Source organism: Narcine bancroftii, chromosome 5, assembly GCF_036971445.1.
Source record: "Narcine bancroftii isolate sNarBan1 chromosome 5, sNarBan1.hap1, whole genome shotgun sequence".
NCBI lineage: Eukaryota > Metazoa > Chordata > Chondrichthyes > Torpediniformes > Narcinidae > Narcine > Narcine bancroftii.
In genome coordinates, this window is record NC_091473.1 from 49,152,284 (window position 1) to 49,176,348 (window position 24,065).

At 43.0% G+C, this 24,065-nt stretch overlaps 1 protein-coding gene across 4 annotated transcripts in view; it reads right to left on the minus strand.

The window, feature by feature from the left end:
* The window catches only part of LOC138763362 (MICOS complex subunit mic25-like), a 680,065-nt gene that overhangs the window by 127,852 nt on the left and 528,148 nt on the right, over positions 1-24,065 (minus strand). The gene's annotated exons all lie outside the window — the stretch shown is intronic.

A 24,065-nucleotide genomic window follows, 5' to 3' on the forward strand; every position in this document is an offset into this window, starting at 1 on the left:
TAAAGTTTAAAAAAAAAACTACACAGATAGCAAAATCCCAACCAAATCATTTTTTGGAATCTACCCTTTGTTGCCAATCTCCTGCATGACAGATCAGTAAGCTTCTGTGAAACCAAAATGTATTCTGCAATGCTTATTTGTTTCCTAACAACATAGCTTTGGCTTCCAGTAGTTGCCCTGCATTTGTGGATGACTTGGTTTCAGGAAGATAAACTGACTGCTGACAAGAAAGCCTGCCCTTGGAGCTTGCTATTTCTCCTAGTGTGGTCTCAGGAATGGTCTCTTGATGAGAGGCTGCCTGCACCAATTGGACAGCTGCTTCCCAGAATTGAGCAGTTCCCAGAATGACTGATGCCTGGTGTGGCTTTGACTCTAGGCTTACTGATGGCCAAAGCTGTCACTCAGATTCAATGTCCTGGGCATTACAAGAACATAAAATCACTCTGTCATCATGAGAAATAAAAATAAATTAAAAGCAATTTATAGAGTTCAAACTTTTTTATGAAGGTAGGCCTTTTCCACTGAGATACATACAAGAGGACATGGGCTAGGGGGAAAAGGGGAGTAGTTTAGGGGGAAAATAGAGGGAATTTTTTTCACACAGAGAGTGGTGGGAGTGTGGAACGAGCTGCCAGATGAAGTGATCAACATGGGCTCAATTTTAAAATTTAAGAAGAATTTGGACAGGTACATGGATGGGAGAGGACTGGTTTCAGGTCAGTGGAACTATCAGAAAAGTTCAGCACAAATTAGAAGCATGAAAGACCCTTTAATGATCTATGGTTCTACATAAAATATTTTTAAAAATCAACTAAATTCCTTTCAATTGGCTGAATTTAAAAAAAAAACTATAAAAGGCAAAACTTACTATTCTCCTGGCAAATGAAAGCTAGGAAGGTCTACGCTAACAACTGGCATAGTATTTATTGTTAAACTGCAGAAATTTTGAAACAAAACCAGAAAATGCAGGAAACATTCAGCAGGTGAGGTAGTATCTGTGGACAGGGAAACAGTGTAGTGATAAAGTGCTAGTGATCCTCCTGACCACTAGAGGGAGCTGTAGACTAGTTTGTTGCAGCTCGGGGATGCAAGATGGCTACCTCTACAAGGTCTATTCTATAGCTCATAAAGTATAGTTGTTTGAAAATAACCAAAGTTTGTTTATTACAATAAAAGAAACATCACAAACAGTTACTGCTGAGTGATGAACTCCGTTCTTTTTTCCCCTACCCACAGAAGCAGCTGAGTGTTTCCAGAATTTTTTAGTTTTTATTTCACTGGATCCTAAGGGATGAACTGGGATTGGTATTTACCTGGATCATAAGTCTATGATTCAGATTGCATTCAAAGCTCATTCTTTAAAAAAGTGGAGGATCTAATCAATTATCTTTTGTTCTGCCTGGTGACCAGTAATGTCATTGAAAGTTGATGCTAATTTTTTCTTCAGATTCTTTGGCTTGGCTTCGTGGACGAAGATTTATGGAGGGGTTAGAAAGTCCACGTCAGCTGCAGGCTCGTTTGTGGCTGACAAGTCCGATGCGGGACAGGCAGACACGGTTGCAGCGGCTGCAGGGGAAAATTGGTTGGTTGGGATTGGGTGTTGGGTTTTTCCTCCTTTGCCTTTTGTCAGTGAGGTGGGCTCTGCGGTCTTCTTCAAAGGAGGTTGCTGCCCGCCAAACTGTGAGGCGCCAAGATGCACGGTTTGAGGCGTTATCAGCCCACTGGCGGTGTCAATGTGGCAGGCACCAAGAGATTTCTTTAGGCAGTCCTTGTACCTTTTCTTTGGTGCACCTCTGTCATGGTGGCCAGTGGAGAGCTCGCCATATAACACGATCTTGGGAAGGCGATGGTCCTCCATTCTGGAGACGTGACCCATCCAGCGCAGCTGGATCTTCAGCAGCGTGGACTCGATGCTGTCGACCTCTGCCATCTCGAATACTTCGACATTAGGGATGAAAGCGCTCCAATGGATGTTGAGGATGGAGCGGAGACAACGCTGGTGGAAGCTTTCTAGGAGCCGTAGGTGGTGCCGGTAGAGGACCCATGATTCGGAGCCGAACAGGAGTGTGGGTATGACAATGGCTCTGTATACGCTAATCTTTGTGAGGTTTTTCAGTTGGTTGTTTTTCCAGACTCTTTTGTGTAGTCTTCCAAAGGCGCTATTTGCCTTGGCGAGTCTGTTGTCTATCTCATTGTTTCAAATTAGTGAAACTTTAAAGGCCATATTCTTGTGAATTGTTCCACTGGGGAGGTGGAACAAATCTGAGGTATGTGCAGCACAGACGTACTGTCAGTACCTGTTGCAAATATTTCTGGTATGAGACATTTTGTTATTCTACAACAGGGCATTGTTTGGAGCAGAAATTTCCCCAGCAATCGCAAAATCATTCACACCAAGAATTTGCTGCAAATTACCGCTTCAGAGTGAAGCAATGGTGTGAATCTGTCTATTTGTAGGGCTCTTGCTGCAAACCACACCACTGCAGAGGTGAAATTAAGAAGATGCACCTCCTGTAATTATGACAGATTGCTGTTTAAGAAACACTAAAATATTTCCATGACATGTCAGGCCTTATTGCTTCAACATGAGGCACAGTCAACCTCTCCCGACGTTAATGATGTGCTGAACTCCCTTGCTGGACTTGTCAATCTGCCGTGTTAAAAATGATTAGCGACTATGGTATGAGGGACAGGTGGTAGCATTAGGCACTGCCAAGTCTCTCTGCTATTGGAATGTGTGCCGATTGTATACTTAGCTCAGGAATGTGCACTGTGTTGATGTAAGCAGGAACTGCTGTGACATGTCTTGGTCCTGCCTTCATCCAACTGAAGTATGTGATTCTCAATGGTCACCTCCGGAGCACTGGCTCCCACACAATCCCAGGGAACAATCGCTGTATCTCTTTCTCCAAATTTCAGCTGTGAAAACCAATGGTGCCGTTTCACATTTTTTTTTAACTCTGTGCGCTACTTCCAATTTATTTTTATTCACCTGTGGGATCATTGCATGGCCAGCTGGGAAGGTTGACACTTGTTTATCAAGATGGGTTGTCATGAGGAAGGCAGTGAACTGCTGAAGCCTGCAGTCCTTGTTGAGAGTGTACACTCACTTAGGGCCAGAGCACCCAAGCTGAGCCCAGAGATACCTGACAAAATGTGTGAGGCTGGCATTGGAACAGGCAAGGAAACAGGACTTACAGCCCAATGAATCTGTGCCATCCATCAAGCATCTATTTATGCTGATCCCATTCCCGTTAACTCATTGCAGATTTTACCATTCACCTACCCACCAAAGGCCATTTAATAGCACAGGAAAACAGGAGTAGCCCACTCAACCTTCAACCCTGCCCAACCACTCAATGTTATAAGCCTGAAACTTGAAGTCTGACACTTCTAGATTCAGGATCAGGGTTTTCCCAAAAGCTATTTATCTCTTGAACCTCTCCGTATTACCCTAAACCTCACCATAAACTATTCCAGGACCACCAAAGATCTGTCTGCACTATTGAAATATTGTGCTGTTTTGCACTAACTGCAATTGCAAGTATTGATCTCCCTATCATTTGGTATTTATCATCTCTTTTTCTGTCTCATAGCGGTAATTTTAATTTTCTTGCTGTCGGTGGGTGCAGCAACTAAGAATTTTGTTATATTTGTACTTAGTACATGTAAGTACAAAAATTATATGACCACACACTCCCATATTGTATGATGCCTCTTTTCTGCTGGTTCACCATACCCCTCATTTCTTTGATCTTTCAAAGATTTATCTACCTTACCTACAATATATTCAGCCCTAAGGGCTGGAGATCTCCAAATTTACCACCCTTGGTCAGACGTTTCTGCACACTTCAACTTAAAATGAATAGTCCCTTATTTTGCAGCTGTGGTGCCTTTTTGCGACTCTCCCACTGATGAAAACATTCCAACGACTTCTCTCTCATGATCTTATTTGCTTGAATATGGTCACCCCTCATTATTCTAAACCTCAAAGAAGACACATCCAAATTATCCAGCCTCTCTTGATAAAACAATCCTCTTATCTTTGGAATTAGCCTGGAGAATTTCCTTTGGACTGTCTCAAATACCACGGATAACCTTCTTTAGGTTAGGGGACGTTATCAGTATTCCAGGTGTGGCCTTACCACCACTGACTGTATTCCCTAGTTGGCTGGTGTCTAGCAGGTTTTACAGGTGCTGTCACATGCAGGACACAGAGCAAGTGTTGGGCTTCATCAGAAAACAAACAAGCTACGCTTGTTAGAGGATTCTATTCTCCACAAATTGCACCAGCCTGCCCTTAGGTCACCTTGTTGACAATTCAACCCAAAAAACACCTCATCCAAAACATTGCTGCAGCTTAAAGTTTTAATGCTTTAAAAATTGAAAATTTTCTCGTAGAAACTCTGGGGTTTGACAGTTGGAAAACGAATGTCGAAACCCGAATGGATGCAGAAAAAAAAGGATTGGCTGGGAGCGATTGTTTGATTTATAAGAGATTAGAAATGGGTTTTGAAAATAGCTACTCTATTAAAATGTTATTTTAAGAGCTGCGAGTCAACCATAAGATAGACTGCAGCCTTCAACACTCAAGAGCAATTTAAACCCTCTTCACTAAGAGCTGAAGCGCAATGCTGCTTTATAAACCAAACTGATGAGAAACAATCTCTACCGACCTCCCGACCTGATGAATCTATAATAATGTTTGTCTTGATATTAGTGGAATATCGCATCCACTTAGACAGGCTCAATTTAATATTGTGTTTCAGGAGACTGACATGAAAGGTCTCTCTACGTATAGGATTAAGACCTTAATCAACATCACAACGGTGGATTTAATTCAGTTAGTCAAATCCCCTATGATCCGTCAGGGGTGCTTTATGCTTAAGCAATCGCAACAACTATCAAAAGGGGAATTTTAACACCCTCTATTAAGAGCCATAGAGTCACACAGCATGGAACAGGCCCTTCAGCCCAAATCGTCCATTCAGATCATGTTTGCATTCTGGGCGAGCACATTTGCCTGCATTTGGTCCATATCCTTCTAAGCCCTTCCAACCCATATATCTATCCAAATGTCTTCTGAATGTTGTAATAGTACCTGCTTCCTTAGCTTCCTCAGGCAACTCATTTCATATATGGACCACCCTCTGAATGTAAACGTTGCCCCTCAGGTCCCTTTTCAATTTCTTCCCTCTCACCTTAAAGCTATACCCTCTAGAATCATCTCTCCTGCAAAACAGATGTCGAGCATTTACTTTATCCATGCTCTTCATAACTTTATCAACCTCTTTAAGGTCACCCTTTAGCCTCCAATGCTCCAAGGAATAAGGGTCCAGCCTATCCATCCTATAACTCAATCCCTCCAGTCCTTGCAAATTCACCAGTCCTGGTGAATTTTATTATTGATTTCCTTCCTATAGCTGGGCAATGAGAACTGCACACAGTTCTCCAAGTGTGATCTCACCAACGCCTTGCACAGCTGTCCCAACTTTTGTATTAATTTCGATGCCCAATAAAGGCAAGTATGCCAGGCACTTTCTCCACTACTCTATCTACCTGAATCATGAATTTCAGGGAACTATGCACATGTACTCCTTGGTATTTCTGTTCTTCAACATTCCCCAGGGCCTGCCATTTACTGTATAAAACCTCCCAGGTTTGATTTAACAAAACGTCAGAGTTAAATTCCATTTGCCACTCTTTGGCTCACCTTTCCAACTGATATAGAAGCAGAGAGAAAAGGGAATTGAAATCTGCACCTCACCCATTGCCAGTTTAATCTCACTGTTACCTTGGGTGGTTGATCCAACTGCCACCCTTTGTTGATCTTGTAGATCCTGACAGCAACAGTCTTATCAAGAGATTTTAAAATTGAGCTTTGTCCAGCCAAGAGGAGATAAAAGGCTCTTTCAGCCCCAACTATGCATTGGCTACAGAATCCCTTGGCTTTTGTGACTTGCCAAATCATTCAAACCCTCCCCATTCCTTACCAGGCCACATGATCGTCAGAAGCTCATAGATTGAAAACTGTATGCAAAGCCATGTTTCAGATGGGCTGCATATTAGAAGAGTAGAAATTGAACACTGGCCATTAATATGGACCCTCCAGCTCACAGATGGAGAACCACATACCCGAGCCACACATTATTTGGGATGTAATTCTGAGGGAATGCTGATACTTCATTTTCACTTTGAAGATGAAGTTCATGTCACATATGTACCAAGATGGAGTGAAAAAGTTTGTTTTGAAAGTGATCCAGCTAGGCCTACATTTCAGATTACAGAAGATTTCAGATTTATTTTCAGAGTACATACATGACATCATATACAACACTGAGATTCTTTTAACTGTGGACAAAACAGAATTACCACTTATTAGCAGTGCGAAAAAAAACGTACACCAGGTCTTCTTCTTCCTTCTGGTTATCCATCCTGTAGGATGATAATGGTTTCTTTCAGTCAGTTTGTGGGGTTTGATATGTACATCCTGGAGTGGCTGTACAGGCCGTCCCTTGACAGGCACTTCTTGCCACATACTTGGCAGGTGAGATCTGGAGGGGCAACAGGGGCAGAAGTTTTGTTGTGGGGCTTACTCTGCCTTTCCTCTGTTGCCTCTTTGAGCTTTTTCTCAGCAATGTTCACACCTTTTCTGATGGCTTCCCTCTCCTGCGAACGATCTTGAGCCAGATCTCGCATGTCAGCTTTCTTGAGGCTGCTGTACAGAACATCCTCGTACCGTAGTCACTGGCCTCCTCAATTTTGGGTACCACTGGACAGTTGGCCGTACAAGATGTCCTTGGGCAGTCTTTCGTCAGGCATTCTAACAACGTGTCCTGACCAGTGCAGTTGGGCTGACATCACCAGGATTGAAACCGTTGGCATCCTGGCTCGAGAAAGGACCTCGATATTGGAGTCCTTGTCTCACAGGTGATCTTCAGAGAATGTAGGTGACGCTGCTGCAGTTGGTCAAGCTGATGTAAGTGACTGATATGGCGACGTCTCACATCCATAGAGCTAGGTTGATATGACAATGGCCCTGTACACCTTGCTCTTGGTGGCCAACCTGATATTCTGTGACCAAACCAGATCTTTCAGCTGACCAAAGGCAAACCAGGCCTTTCTGGTTCATGACTCAATCTCTACATCTTGAGAAGCTGAGGATGTTATTATGCTGCCCAGATAGGAAAACGTGTAGACAGCATTGAGATGAGTGTTGATACATTATCAATAATGCCAAAAGACTGGAGTTACTTGATAACAGGCTTTTATTATCATAAGACTGGACATATACTCCTGCTACTGGCCCGATTCCAGAACTTGTATGGAGAGAGGGATTTGGGTGTAATTGCTTTGATTGAGGTATTCCAGGGGGAGGAGTTACAGAGAGGAGGCAGGCCAGCCATACACAGAGATACAGTACCAATAACATAACAGCATCACGGTGGTATCACCACATTCATCCCCTTTCTTTAAAAAAGACCGACAGGATGGAATGGGTTTAGTGTCCATTACAAGTTCAGCCGGTCCGGTGCTTTTCTGTATCTCAGGGACCACCATGGTGCTGACTGCAGTGCAGCTGCTGGTTTCTGGTCGATTTAGGGCAGGTCAGCAGTTTGCATACCTGGTGACTGGCGAGGGGTAGGTGGGGCAGGGTGCTGAGTGTCGGAGCAGCTGGTGCATGGGTCGGGGTAGAGTGGTGGTTATTGGTGGTAGTGGGTCTCACTGGAATGGTGGTGATCTTGAGGTCTCCTGCGCACGCCAGGTCCCAGACAGAGATGGTATCTTCGTACCCATCTGGGCACATAGGTGTGTTGGGAGTTGGCGTGGAGAAGATTAACCTCCTGGACTAGTGGGTTGGTCCTATAGCCACTCACACGCCTCCGGAGCAGGACCAGTCCTGGGGACATCAGTCAGGATGGTAGTGTTGCCCCCTGTAGAGCTCGTTGAAAGAATCAAAGACTTGTTGATCCAAACCAAGGCTTTTATTAGCAAAAGATAGGAGCTCTTCACAGGTGGCCAACAGTCCAGAATGATCCGACCTGGCTAGGGACACAACCCTTTAATGCCCAGACAGTAGGCGTGGCTAAGCTCTCAGCCAATCGCTGTAAGCACAGTCTAGATACTGTAACTATATACACTATATACATTGGTGATAGATCTGTACCATCACATTCCCGATATAGACTTTCTTTGAAAGGAAAACATTCGTTCATGTGGCGTGGTGTTAGCGATTGTACACAGGAAGGATCTAATCGCATGGAGCATCTCCTACCAATGAGAGACAGGCAGGCCTCTCAATTTCAAGGGTAGGAGGACTGCCTTCCAAATGATGGCATTCTCCCTTTCTACCTGGCCGTTTCCACAGAGGGTTATAGCTGATGGTTCTACTGGTAGCGACATAATGCACAAAAAGGTACTGACACAGCTTGTCACTCATAAAAGAGGACCCCCCCCCCCCCCCCACAATCACTGTGGATGCAATTTGGGTACCCAAATGGGTAAAGATGCTGCACAGTGCTTTTATGACTGTGGCCGTGGTCATGTCCGGGCAGCGGATGGCAAAGGAGAATTGGGACCACTCATCAACAACATTGAGGAAGTACAGGTTTCTGTTGGAGAAGGACAAGGGCCCATTGAAATCCATGTTCAGGCATTCAAAGGGGTGGGTGGCCTTGATTGGACTTGTAGAAGTGTGGCTTGCACTCAGCACAGACCCCTCCCCAGTCAACAGAATAGTGAAGGTTTTTAGCTTTGACCGAAGTGAAAAAGCCTGGTGACCCCAAGGTGGTAGTGATCATTGAGGTAGAGATCACGGTGGAAGGCCTGGAATCAGTCAGACTGCACACTGGAGCATGTCCCCCAGGACAGGGCATCTGAAGGCTCATTGAGCTTCCCAGGCAGGTACAAGATGTCATAGATATAGGTAGAGAGTTCAATTCTCAGAATCTTATCATTTTTGATTTTACCTCGCTACTTATTGTTAAACATAAAACCGAATGCACATTGGTTAATCGTCAGGATAAATGGTTTGCTGGCCATGTAGTGCCTCTAGTGTCACACTGCTTCAACAATTGCAAATTGTTGTGAGTGAGGAAACAGGTTTGGTAGGTCTCAAAGGTAAGGACTCTGAACAGTTTTTCTGTAATGAAGGATCTTATTTACAGAAGGCACGTATGGGAAAATGGTAACTGATGCAGCACACACAGAGTTTATGGCAGCCTTGGGAAAGAAATAGTGGACAATTCATAACGAACGTGGGGAAAATGGCGTGGGAACAAAATTCCGTTCCATGCAGAGATGCATCCTCAGATGAATGGTGTACTTCAAAGTGAAGAGGATATGGTGGCATTACTTTACTGTAATCCTGGATCATCTGTTATTGTCATATTTCTACATTTTTTTCTTCGACGACTCTTCTCATTGCTACCGTCAGGCGAAAGGTACAGAAGCCTGACAACCAACACAGTCTTTCCAGGCTCTTCAACCTCCCCTTGTCACACTAATCAGGGTCTTCTTCAATACCACAAAAGAACTATCTGCTCTATTGCTAAATCACTTTCTTTTGGATTGGATAACTGTGAATATTTATTATCTGTTTTGTATTTATAGCCTTTTTAATTCAATTACTTACTTTGTAAAAACAAAACTGACATAAACTATCAGCTTAGCAGCACAAAGTAGAATTTCCATGCATATGTGCATTATACAATGTATATGACAATAAATGTTGTTTTTGTACAGGGTGATGATGGTGGCATCACGAAGATCCTGAGGCAGTTTTCCTTGGTCCCAACAAAGCTTGAAAAACTCATGCAGTTTGGCATGCAGAGTTTTGCCGCCAGCCTTCCAGACCTCTGGGGGGATTCCATCCATACCTGCTGCTTTGCCACTTTTCAGTTGTTCGATTGCCTTATATGTCTCATCCAGGGTGAGGACCTCATCCAGCTCTAGCCTTAGGGGCTGTTGAGGGAGCTGGAGCAGGGCGGAATCTTGGACTGAGTGGTTGGCACTGAAAAGAGATTGGAAGTGTTCTGACCATCGGTTGAGGATGGAGATCTTGTCGCTGAGGAGGACTTTGCCGTCTGAGCTGCGCAGCGGGCTTTGGACTTGGGGTGAGGGGCCGTACACAGCCTTTAGAGCCTCATAGAAACCCTTGAAGTCGCCAATGTCCGCGCTGAGCTGGGTTCGTTTGGCGAGGCTAGTCCACCACTCATTTTGGATCTCCCGGAGTTTGCGCTGAAGATGGCTGCATGCGCGACGGAAGGCTTGTTTCTTCTCTGGACAGGACGGCTTTGTAAGGTGAGCCTGGTGGGCAGCTCGCTTCTTTGCCAGCAGTTCCTGGATTTCCTGGCTGTTTTCGTCAAACCAGTCCTTGTTTTTCCTGGAGGAGAAGCCCAGTACCTCTTCAGTGGATTGCAGTATGGTAGTCTTCAACTGATCCCAGAGGGTTTCAGGAGACAGGTCCGTGAGGCGGGTTGCATCGTCGAGCTTTGCTTTGAGGTTTGCCTGGAAATCAGACTGCTCAAACTACAGGGGAATCACGTTGCTCTCCATTGCAGGCAAAATCTTCGCTAGGATTCTACTAAATAGAATAATACCTAGTGTCGCCGAGAATATTCTCCCAGAATCACAGTGCGGCTTTCGCGCAAACAGAGGAACTACTGACATGGTCTTTGCCCTCAGACAGCTCGAAGAAAAGTGCAGAGAACAAAACAAAGGACTCTACATCACCTTTGTTGACCTCACCAAAGCCTTCGACACCGTGAGCAGGAAAGGGCTTTGGCAAATACTAGAGCGCATCGGATGTCCCCCAAAGTTCCTCAACATGATTATCCAACTGCACGAAAACCAACAAGGTCGGGTCAAATATAGCAATGAGCTCTCTGAACCCTTCTCCATTAACAATGGCGTGAAGCAAGGCTTCTTTTCAATCTTCTTCAGCATGATGCTGAACCAAGCCATGAAAGACCCCAACAATGAAGACGCTGTTTGCATCCGGTACCGCACGGATGGCAGTCTCTTCAATCTGAGGCGCCTGCAAGCTCACACCAAGACACAAGAGAAACTTGTCCGTGAACTACTCTTTGCAGACGATGCCGCTTTAGTTGCCCATTCAGAGCCAGCTCTTCAGCGCTTGACGTCCTGCTTTGCGGAAACTGCCAAAATGTTTGGCCTGGAAGTCAGCCTGAAGAAAACTGAGGTCCTCCATCAGCCAGCTCCCCACCATGAAAACCAGCCCCACCACATCTCCATCGGGCACACAAAACTCAAAACGGTCAACCAGTTTACTTATCTCGGCTGCACCATTTCATCAGATGCAAGGATCGACAATGAGATAGACAACAGACTCGCCAAGGCAAATAGCACCTTTGGAAGACTACACAAAAGAGTCTGGAAAAACAACCAACTGAAAAACCTCACAAACATAAGCGTATACAGAGCCGTTGTCATACCCACACTCCTGTTCGGCTCCGAATCATGGGTCCTCTACCGGCATCACCTACGGCTCCTAGAACGCTTCCACCAGCGTTGTCTCCGCTCCATCCTCAACATCCATTGGAGCGCTTTCATCCCTAACGTCGAAGTACTCGAGATGGCAGAGGTCGACAGCATCGAGTCCACGCTGCTGAAGATCCAGCTGCGCTGGATGGGTCACGTCTCCAGAATGGAGGACCATCGCCTTCCCAATATCGTGTTATATGGCGAGCTCTCCACTGGCCACCGTGACAGAGGTGCACCAAAGAAAAGGTACAAGGACTGCCTAAAGAAATCTCTTGGTGCCTGCCACATTGACCACCGCCAGTGGGCTGATATCGCCTCAAACCGTGCATCTTGGCGCCTCACAGTTTGGCGGGCAGCAACCTCCTTTGAAGAAGACCGCAGAGCCCACCTCACTGTCAAAAGACAAAGGAGGAAAAACCCAACACCCAACCCCAACCAACCAATTTTCCCCTGCAGCCGCTGCAACCGTGTCTGCCTGTCCCGCATCGGACTTGTCAGCCACAAACGAGCCTGCAGCTGACGTGGACTTTTACCCCCTCCATAAATCTTCGTCCGCGAAGCCAAGCCAAAGAAATGACAATAAATTAATTTTTTTTTTTCGCAGAATAAAAATAGGCCATTTGAAGTTTCAAAGTTATCGTTAGAGTACATACATGACATCACATACAACACTTTATTCCGAGCCAGGCAAAATTTCTACTTACTGGTACTCAAGGAGAAAGATACGTAATGTATCCAAAAGAGAGAAACAAGAAAGAAAGAACTGTAAACAAACTGGAAAAAAAACAGTAAAATGACTATTCAGTGATAAATAATGTGCAAAGCAAGATTCCTTAAGTGAGTCTCTGATTGAATTGTTTAGGAATCTGATAGTTGAAGGGTAGCAACTGTTCCTGAACCTGGTGATACGAGTCCTGTGGCACCTATACCTCTTTCCTGATGGCACCAGCGAAAACAGAGCATCAAGATTGCATCTCATTCCCCACTAATTTTCCCAATTGTCCCCATGTTCCTATCAATCCTATTACACATCTATACTCATGGAAATTAATAATGGCTAATTAATCTACCAACCCACAGATCTGTGGGATGTGGGAGGACACCTGATCACCTGGAGGAACTACAGGGTCAGATGTGCCAACTCCATGCAGATAGCACCCGAGGTAAGGATCAAACCTGAATCTTCTTACCTGTGAAGCAACAGTGATTTAATTATCCATGATTGGCGATCACAGCTTCCTGTACATCAACAAGCTGGCACGAATACTATTTTACAATGGTGGCCATACTTCAGCAATCAAATCAATACACAAAGTGCAGCAGGTCAGGCAACATCCATGAAGACAAATAAACAGTTTTTGGCTAGAACTCTAGTTTTAGATTTCCTACTATGGAAAAAAGGCTTGAACTATTTATTTATACACCTAAATATTTTATTGTCCTCTATAAGACACCCCCTTCAGCCTCTTACACTCCAGGAAGAAAAGTCTCCTTATAATTCAAGCCCTCCAGTCTTGGTAACACTCTTGAGAACATTTTTGGTACGCTTTCCAACTTAATGCTGTCTTTCCTATCATTGGGTCATCGAAATTGCACATATTCTCCCAAGTGCGGTCTCACCAACATTGTGTACAGTTGTAAAATGACATCCATGCTCTTGTTCCTCATGCCCTGACTGATGAATATAAGAGATCGTGTGGCTGTATGCCCTAATCCTAGAAGCTCAGGTGAGAAAATCTCAGGAGCACTTCCAGATATCCTGATAGCCATGATTCTTTCCATCCCATTTAATAGGCTGCAAGAAAAATAACCGGACTAGTTCAGGCTTCAACAAGCAGTTGTAAATTGTTTTCCAAAATTGGCATTCAAGTTTGGAAAATCCAAATGTCAAGAACCCTGGTTTGAAACTAAAGTACACAAATTCCACAGTCCCTAAATCAGCCAATATTCCTTTTGTTTTAACATTTAAAAACAAAATTCCTTTGAGATTTACTCCTTTTGAATTCCTCCTCCTCTTTCTGAAAGCGTTAAATGCAGATCCATAAACGTAGACAGTCTGGCTGCATCTGTCCAAATGGACACTCATCATGTTTACAACAGGATCAGTGTCAAACGCCTTTACCTTGGTGCTGATAGATCCGATTGCTTAGTTATCGAGACTGTAACATTTTATATGTTAGATTAGTTATCCAGACTGGTTAAAATTACAGAGTTTAGTATTTCACTATACAGATAACTGCTTAGTTATCTAGACAGCAATAAATCATGGTCAGGAAAAAGGAAACTAATAACACCCAAATCTTCAGATCTCTTTTGGTCGATGAAGCATTCTAGTGATTAACTCAGCTTGGTGAAATTTTATTGTGCAGCCACTGAGCCAAATCAAAAGCAAGGTGCTGGAGTTAATTGATAAGCAGTTTACTTACAGGCAGCAGCACAATATAATGACAAAAGATTAAAAATTATATAGGAAACGGACAGTTATAACTGGACACGATGGACGCACACACAGAAGAGAGTCAAATAAGCTTGAAGGGCATTCTGTGACAATACTTGAATGGCTGTTGATCTTTCTGAATTAACATCAGTACTTTCCTTATTGAAGAATAGCAAGTCTTCCACATATCGTGATGTACTATTCCTCCTTTGTATTTTCTGCAGACATTGGTAATCAATAAGGGTGACACCTTTGGGTAATGTTAAGTGTTCATGGTCTGCATAGCAATATTCAGCTTGCAAAGCTGCTCTGCTCGCAATCAATTTTCAACTGATCTCTGACATACACAGAGCAAAATACAATTATGAAAGCAGAATATATTTGTTAATAGATCCAAACATTCCCAGGACTTTTTTTTTTCATTTATCTATTTAAAGCTGAGTGAATCAGCAAATCCTATGTCTTAGCTTCAGGATCTTTCAGATTCTTACCACATTGCTTTTATTTTGAGATACTGTAGCGGCAGCTACACTACTACTGAAAGAACACACAACCAGATGGGTTGAACTCCATGAGCAGAACTGATTTATTGCAGGCTGCTGGGCTGGACTTCTACTCCTAGCCTGGGCATGGCTGAGAATCGTGCTGGGGGGGGGGGGGGGGGGCACTGACATCACCTGGGCATCACGTGGTCCAACAGCGCGGGCTTCTGAGCCCTGGGCTGAGAAGGGGAAACCCCTGACGGCGCCATTTTGGCCGGCTGCCCCGCCGCTGGATTATAAGCGGGGCTGGTTCACCTGCCTAGTGGTGTGCTGCCACAATCCCACGAATGACCCTCTGGTCTTTCAGGTGGTTGACGTCAATGAGTGAACATCCTGAAGAATGTCAGGCCATGTGTTCTCAATAGTGGATTTATTTTGTCAATTAAAAATCAAGGAGTTGTACCAGAAATTTTAGACAGGAGTGAGGAGTGGTCAGAAGGCCAGGGGTTCAAGCCTCCACTCAAGTGCTGCAAAACTGAATGACAGAGAATGAGAGGTGACTTAATAAAAGTTATTAGGGTGGACAGCCAACAATTTTTTTCAAGAGTGGTAAAAGCGGTAATACCGGAAGACATCCATTTAAGGTGAGTGAAAGAAGGTTTAGGGGAGATGTCAGAGGTAATTTTTTTTTTTACACAAGAGACTAGTGCATGTCTGGAATGCACAGCTGGGGGTTGGTGGTGGAGGCTGGTATAATAGGGACAACTAAAAGAGTCAGATAAGCACATGGATATAAGCAAAATAAATGGTTATGGGCTGTGAGGTTGGGAAGGGTTAAATTAAGGTTAAATAGGTTTATAGAGGTCAGCACAACATCATGGGCTAAAGGGCCTGTACTATGCTGTAATGTTCTAACATATCAAAAATTACACCCTTATTCAAGAAACTGTGTAGAAATAAGCATAGCAATCGAAGACCAATCAGTTTAATCTTGTTAATGGGGAAAGTCCTAGATACAATAACCAGGAACAAAATTAGCAATGACTTGGAGTAAACCAAGATGGATTTGTTAAAGACAAATTGTGTCTAACTAACTTGATCAGAATATTTTGATGAAGTAGCAGGGAAGGTTGATGAGGGAAATGCAGTTGATATGATATCAATGGACATTCGAAAGATGTCAGATGATAGGTTTACCATCAAGATAGAAAAAATAACATATAGGTTAAGAAATAATATTGAAATATTCGAACAAGTATGGGAGCCTTACATTAAATACAATAGCGAAAACCTACCGGGGACAAACATTACCTAAGTTGATGGAAGGAGAAGGAAAGAAAAGAATGGACTCAGTAGAATTTCTGGTGTATTTTTGTTGAATGACAACATTGTCTGACTGGCTTAACGCAACCTAGATTGTATACCTAAAATGGATGAGGGGGGGTGGGGGGGTGGCTTGGGAGGAGAGGGGGGGGGAGAAAAAGGTCACTGTATATGTGTGAAAAAGAAATAATGTATATCATGGCTAATGTGATTTATGGTGTGAAAAATAAAAAATTAAAAAATTAAAAAAATAAATAAATTTAAAAAAAAGATAGAAAGCCATGGAATAGAAAAGACATTAGCAGGATTTAGAGAAAATTGGTGAGGTTATTGGAAAGTCAGTCCTAATTAAAGATGGATGATGATGAGTTTATTGTCATATACATTGTACAATGTACTTAAGTGCCAAAATTCTTACTTGCTGCAGCCAAAAAGACTATAAGAATTATTAATTATCAAAAAAATATAATTATAATTATTAAATGAAAACTATAATAAAAAAGTAATTTAAATGAAAAGAGGAAATGAATACATAAGATAGATATAAATATTCACAGTAATCCTTGAGCATAAAAGGTGACTTGAAATAGTGCAGAGTCTTTTTGTGGTTCAGTGAACCAAGGGGAGGTTCAAGAGTCTGATAGCTGTTGGAAAGAAGCTGTTCTTGAACTGTGCTGGTCTTCAGGCTTCTAGACATTCTGCACAAATGTAACTGTGAGAAGTGCTTGTGACCAAGGTGATGCAGGTTCTTTATGATGTTGGCTGCCTTCTTGAGGCAATGTCCCACATAGATGTCTGCCATGCATGGGAAGTTGGAGCCTGTGATGGACCTGGCTGTATGTTTGTTAGCTTCTGCATTCCTGGGCACTCGTGTTTCTGTCCAATTATGATAGAGGATCCGATAACATGCCAAATCTCCTCAGACCCCTTTGGGAGTCAGACTAGAACTGAAGAGAATTGTACAGAGGAGATCCCCAAAGTCACTTCTGGATCAGTCCTTTCTAAATATATGTACTGATTACTTGGGCGTATAATTTCCAAATCTGCAAATGACAATGAACTTGGAGGAATAGAGCAGGACAGTAAAAGACTCCAGTTAGACATAGACAGGCTGATGAAAGGAGCAGTTTGGTGGCAGATGAAATTTAATCATGAAAAGTATAAAGTGCTATATTCTAGTCAAAAGAATGAGAAAAGTCAATAAAAAATGAGAGGGTGAAATTCAGAAGGGAGTACAGAAGGTAAAGGTACATTGTTTGTTTAAAGTGCCAAAACAAGTGCAGGAGGTGGGATTTAAGAAAAAAAAGATCAGGTTGTGGGTTTTATAAGTAGAAGGGAAGAGAGAAGAAATCATGATGAATTTTTAGAGAAAAAAAAAAATCGCTCAGTTGCAAATGGGCATGGGCCATGAGCACCTCACTTTAGGAAACATGTAAAAGCATAGAGAGTGTTCAGCAGAGGTTTACCAAAATGATTCTCAGGAAGAGGATCTTTAGTGATACAAGTAGAGTGGAGAAGCTAGAATTGTTCTCTTTGGATAAAAGGTAATCAGATGCAATATTACACAAAAGTGCCTATAGTCTGCCATAAGGCAGACAAACATTCTCCTTCATGAGAAATTTCCCAGCACCTCTTAAAGTCAGAAAAAAAAAGCAAAAGAGAGTCCCTCAGAGACACTGATGCAAGGATTCTTGTCACGGTTCACCCCAAGCACAGCACTACAGAGGATTCTCTGATTTATAGGCTGTTTCCTGGGACGCACACAGAGACAGACATCCAGAGCTATTGGAAGCCCATCAGTTCAGTGAAAGGTGCCATTTGGTCTGCTTGAAACTTTGATGGTCTTTCAGAACAAAGGAATGTTGATGAGGGAATGCTGCTGATTGGCACATTCCAAGCTGCAGGAGGATGTGCTGAGGGACACACTGAGGCTTGGCACAGCCAATGCAACGGCAGTGTGGGGAAGGACCAAAGTCTAGAATCCTTTTGTTACTGAGCATCTAGTGACTGAGACTGAGGGAAAGCCATTCCAGTGGGATAGAGGGGAATAATGACCAGGTGCCTCAGTGGTGGCAATGCTGCTAAATAGAAAATGAATATAACAATGTATAAGAGACTTTGAATGGTTTAATTTCTGTAAATAACATTGAGAATAAACTACTTTTCGAAAAAAGACGGTCTCTCTAGTGGACTGAAAAAGATGAGGGAACCATTGATGGAAGGAAAATTTGCACAAAACAAGTAACAACAAACAGAGGCTTAAAGACAGCAGAATTAACATGCTTAAAAGCACAGAAGTAAAACAGATGACACACGATTGAAAGGTTGAGAATGACCAGTCCAGCATTCCTATGTTGTTGACATTGTACTGCATCATTTACCACATGATGGCAAATTCCAGTGCCATCCAGTGGGCAGAATCTGCAACTATATCTTGACTGTTGACAAAATTCAAAGGAAAATGCTGACATAATGGGAAGAACTGACACAAAAGCCAACAAGAAATAATGATTGTGGATAGGAAATATATTTTCTTCACAGGTTTAAAATAATATATACGAATAGATAGGATTCTCTGAGAAACAATTGGCATCGGCTATTGGATATGATTACATTGTATGTGAATCCTTTTATAGACTTTGAATTAGGACGAGTTTGGACAAATTTGTGCTATGAGATGCATGGATAGAGTAAACAGTTACAATCTTTTTTCCAGAGCCAAAATGTCACATACTAGAGAACTTGCATTTAAAGTAAAGGGGAGAACTTAAAGAAAATGTGTGGGGATTTTTTTTTCACCCACAGATAGTGCTGGGTGCCTAGTTGACTGCCAGTGTAATGGTAAAAACAGATACAACAGTAGCATTTAAGAGGCTTCTAGATAGACATCCAGGGAATGGAAGGATATTTGTAATTCGATCATGGATTTCCTCACCTCCAGATCACAATCAGTGAAGACAGGTAAGAACTTCTCCTCCACACTCTCCATCAGTAACGGAGCACCAAAGGGCTCTGGTCTTAACCCCTTCTCTACTCATTTTGCATGTAAAATTGTGTAGCTTGGTACATCAATAAGACCATTACAAATTTGCTGATGATCCCATAGTGGGTTGTATAAAGGAAGGAGATGAGTCAGTATACAGGAGGGAGATTGAACACATGGCTGAATGGTGCATCAACAACAACCTTCCACTCAATGACATGAAAACTAAGGAACTGATTGTTGACTTCAGAAAAGGAAAGCCAGAGGTATACAATCCCATGATCACTGGGGGAAATCGGAGATGGAGAGGGTGAGCAAATGTAAGTTTCTGGGATTCACAATCTTTGAGGATTTTTCCTGAACCGAACACCAATGGCATCATGAAGAAAGCACATCGGCGCCCCTACTTCCTCAGGAGTTTGCAGAGGTTTAGTATGACACCTGAAACCCTGGCAAATTTCTAGAGGTGTGGTGGAACATTTGCTGACCAGCTACATCACGGTCTGGTATGGGAACACCAATGCCCCTGAGGTAGCCTCTGGCTGGCCGAAGATGGTGGCACGGAAGCAGCCCACACCAGCCTCTTGGGACCTGGTGCTACTGTAACTCTAAGTCAGGCACCATGCACAATTTTTAATTGAAGAAAGATGGACGGTAGAGCACCGTGAGAATATGGAAATTGCCAAGTAACAACAAACCTTTGAGAAGATGCTACAAAGTTGTGCCGCCTAGGTTGCGGTGAAGACCGAGCCTCTGTTGTGGGGATGAGGCCTCTAATCTTCAGCTTTGCTTGTTGCTGGTGGCCAAGGCAGGAACTTCATGGCACATTTTGAGGAAAGTGTGCTGTTGTCTCCGGAGTGGCGTTGTCTTGTGCCTGATTTGGGGCTCCTGGAGTTGCACCATCTTGGATCATGGAGCCCTGTGGCGAATGGTGTCAAGGCTTTCGGGCTCCTATGGATTGTGAACTCTTTTGACACTTTCTTCATTTTAGTTAACTAACAGACTTTTAAAATCTATAGTCTAGTAGAAGTCCTACAAGCCTGATCCAAAATGCAGGTGCGGCAGCATCCTGCAGCGACTTCTTTGGTCCTGGTGGCTGTTGTTTTTTACTCAAGCTAACAGACTTAACATCCAGAGTCTATTTATGTTGTAGATTGTATCTACTGTGCATATGGTCTATTTTTTTTCAATTACTGTTTTGTTGCACTTTTTTTAATTCACTTTATGTAACTTTGTTTTGCATAGAAATAGTGTTATATTGTGTTGTCTAATTTTATTTAGTATAGTCTCGGGTCATTTAGATGTACACCATGGTTTTTAGAGGAACGTTATCTCGTGTTTTAATTGTGGTTTTAAAATGACAAATGAAGGCAAACTTGAACTTGAGCATAAAGCCCTCCAAAAGGTAGTGGACATAGCCCAGGACATTACAGGCAAAATCCTCCCCACTATTGAGTAAATCTACAGGTAACACTGCTGTCGGAGGGCAGCAGCAATCATCAAAGACCCACATCACCCAGCACATGCTCTGCCATCAGGAGGTCTAGGTGCCACAAGTCTCGCACCACCAGGTTCAAGCAACAGCTGCTACCCCTCCACCATCAGATTCCTCAATGACAAACTCCGAGACTCATTTAAGGACTTCTACTAGTGAACTTCATTGATTTTCTTTTTGTTCTCTCTATATTGCACAGTTTGTTTACATTTTTTATCTGTTTGCAGTTCTTTATTTGTTTACATGTTTATACAGGGTACAGTTTATTTTTGTACTACCAATTAATGTAATTCTACCACGCCTGCAGGAAAAAGGAACCTCAGGATTGTATGTACTCTGACAATAAATCTGAAATTGATATGCGAAAGCAGCAATGTTCATTGAACTTGGACATGTTTAGCACAGACATGTGGGTCAAAGGGCCTCTTTCTGTGCTGCAGTATAAGGGGAAGTGTTTCTGTGGAAGTAGAAAGATGTGGGAAATTTTAATAATCCAGTCAGTTTACAGTTTTGCACATAAGGTTGGCCTCCACCACATGGATAATTTTGTTTTAAATTATTCACAGGATATGGGCTTTGTTAGCAAGACTATCATTCCTTGCTCTTCAGAAGTTAAATGGAATGGGCCACAACTTAGTTTTCAAGGAAAGTAGCAGTAAACTGCATTAAAGTGGGTCTGCAGTCACAATGAGATGGATCAGATAAGGGAAACATCTCCTTTCCTGAGTGAAGCACTTGAATATTTCTTCTCTTAACAATCTATTATAAAGTGGAGATGTTCACTGTTTATTGAACAATGCTCAATTACATTCATAACACCTCAGCAAATTTTACTTGCTACTTATCAGCTCATGTCCACATGCAGTAAGATCTAGACAACATTCAGGCATGGGTTAATTAAGTGGCAAGTATTACTCACCATTATAAAAATGCCCGGCAGTAACCATCTCCAGCAAGAGAGAGAATCGTCTCCCCTTGATATTAAATGGCATTGTTATTGTGTCTCCCCCACCATTAATAACATGGGGGGGGGTATAACCATTGGCCAAAAACTCAAAAGTATCAACAAGTCAGGGACTTGATATCCTGTGACAAGTGCCTTACTTCCCAATATCTTACCTTTCCACCATCTACAAGGTTCAAGTTTAGAATATTATCCACATGTCTGGATGAGTGCAGTATCAACAATTCTGAAGACGACCAACCACATGCAAGTCAAAGCAACCCATTTAACTGGTACTTTTTCCACCACGCTGAACAATATTTTTTTTCTCTGCCACTGGTACTCCATGGCTGCTGCCTGCAACACCTATAAAATGTATGCCCAAGCTACCCCAACAGCACCCATGGTTTCTCCCCCAAATCCCATACCAGGGCTTGGAAATACCTTTATTTTTAAGAAAAATTTTCACACTATGAACCTTATCAATCAAAATACATACAAACATTTCCCTCTTAAATATACACAGTGGCATTTTCTCCCCTTTTTTTCCCCCTTACCTTCCCTCCCTTCTTCCCACCCCCCTCCAAACCCATTAAACGTTCAACATATACAATACAATAAAACCATTAAACAATATGGAAATACCTTTATTATTAAGTCCAATTACTGGATCTCCTCACCCACAGCAATATAAATGTATTTCTACCAGAAGGACTGCAGTGATTTAAGACAGCAACTCATCAGTACCCCCAATGGCAACTAGAGATGGGCTATAATGCCATCCTTGCCAGCAATGCTTGGTGGTTGCAAAGTAAATGAATCCAAGCAAGTCTTGGCCATCTAAATCTGCCTGTTTGTTCCACACTCATATAGTTGACAGCTCGTGCTGAAGTCCAGAGCTTACTAATGAGCATGGCAGCATGGTTGTCGTTTCTAAGCAAGCAGTCTGAGCTCCAGGCCATTGAATCAAAGAAACAAGTTCAAATCTCACTGTGGCAGCTGAGGAAACTAAAAAAACTACAAAGAATTTGAAGAGCAAAAAGAGGTTTTAACTATGAAGTTACTAGATTATCATTAGAGCTCCATGAGCTTGTCAACTTCCTCAGGAGTTTGCGGAGATTTGGTATGATATCGTAAACCCTGGTAAATTTCTACAGATGTGTAGTGGAAAGTGTGCTGACCGGCAACATCACGGTTTGGTTTGGGAACACCAGTACCCCTGAGCATAAAGTCCTGAAAAAGTTAGTGGACAGAACCCAAAACAAAACAGGCAAAACCCTCTCCACCATCAGGAGCATCTGCAGGGAATACTGGTGTCAGACAGCAGCAACAATCATCAAGGAACCACACCACCCAGCTCACTCTCTGTTCTCACTGCTACCATCAGGAAAGAGGTGTAGGTGCCACAAGACTCACACCATCAGATTCAGGAACAGCTGCTACCCCTCCATCATCAGACTCCTCAACAACAAACTCAATCAAGGACTCATTTAAGGACTCTTATTTTTGCACCTTATTGATTTTTTTTCTCTCTGTATTGCAGTCAGTTTGTTTACATTTCTTTATTTGTTGACATGTCTATGTTGAGTACAGTTTTTTTTGCACTACCAGTAAGTGGTAATTCTGCCTCACCCACAGGAAAAAGAATCCCAGGGTTGTACGTGATGTCATGTATGTATTCTGACAATAAATAAGAAATCTGAAAAAAAATTCACTGCCACCTTCCACCCTGCCATGAAGTTCACTGTGTCCATCACCAATCATTCTCTCTCCATCCTTGTCTTGGGAGACAAGATACCTACCAACATCTTTTACAAATCTACCAACTCCCACAATTATCTGGTCTATTCCTCTTACCACCGCATCTCTTGTAATGATGCAATTCCTTCCTTCAGGTCCTTCCGACTTCACTGTATCTGTTCCCAAGACCACACTTTTCATTCTAGGATATCTGATGTTCTCCTTCTTCAGTAGGTATTGTTTACTCTCTGCTTCCATCAATCCAGCCCTTACCCACATCTTTTCAATTTCACAAACATCTCACTCACCCCAGAGGGATAGGGATCCCTTTTCCCTCACCTCCCACTCCAGCAGCCTCCACACCCAACAATATTCTCTGCAATTTGAGCCATCTCCAATAGGATCCCAGTAGACACAGCTTCCACTCCCATCTCCACTTTCCATGGGGACCACTCCCTCTGCAACTGCTTTCTCCACTCAACACTTCACAATGATCTCCCTCCCCCATGCCTCCCCCCACCCCCAGCACGTATCCCTGTGACCACACCAAGTACTACACCTGCCCCACCTTCCTCACCACAATTCAAGGCCCCAAATGTCATTCCAAGAGAGGCACCACTTGTGAATCTGCTCTCCTCTTTGTCTGTTGCAATAGCAAGGACCTCCCAGTGGCCAAACACTTGAATTCTACTTCCATTCCCACATGTACTGCCAAGTAGAGACCAAGTGTAAATTGGAGGAACAACACCTTCCATTCCACCGTGGCAATCTGGAACAGAAGACATCAATATTGACCTCCAATTTCCAGAAACCTCCCTCCTTGTTTTTTTCTATACCCCCCTCCTTTTTTTCTCCTTTTCTCTCTGGCCTCATTTCTCTTCTTCATGTTCTTTCCCCTCCCTGCCCTCTCTACCTGCCCCTCATCCACACCTTCCTTCCTCCAACTCCCCATCCTCTTCCTTTATATCCTCCTATTGGAGTGCATCTTCCTCAGGCCCCTGGCTTCATCCTCCAATCACTTCTTAGCTTCTTACTTTTATCTCCTACCTGCATTCACTGACAAACTTGTGTGCATTTAGTCTTCTCTCCTTTTTTTTCCTATTCCTGATGTGGTGTTTCAGCCTGAAATGTTGACATCTAATGTCTTCCGTGGATTT